The sequence below is a fragment of the Echinops telfairi genome, unplaced genomic scaffold (assembly GCF_000313985.2).
Source record: "Echinops telfairi isolate 266 unplaced genomic scaffold, ASM31398v2 ScPeMD7_1957;HRSCAF=2489, whole genome shotgun sequence".
NCBI lineage: Eukaryota > Metazoa > Chordata > Mammalia > Afrosoricida > Tenrecidae > Echinops > Echinops telfairi.
The window spans coordinates 3,576,118-3,576,368 of record NW_022105855.1 but is presented as its reverse complement, the minus strand read 5'-3'; positions in this window follow the sequence as shown (position 1 = coordinate 3,576,368).

Genomic DNA, 251 nt, shown 5'->3' with positions numbered 1-251 from the left:
TTAATTCACACAAAAGGAATCTTTGTCAGCTTAAACCATAGATATCTTTTGCATTACCAATTCTCAAAGATGAAAAATAGCGGCTTACACAGTATGGCCGGCGACATTAGCTAGCGCTTGCTCTGCTCTCTGTAACGGGGAAACAGCGAACAGCAAGAGACTGAACTGTATCTGCCTCTATTTCCAACAGACTCACGTTCAGCTTTCACTCACACACAAAAAAAAAGCCAGGAAAATTTTATTAATCCTTT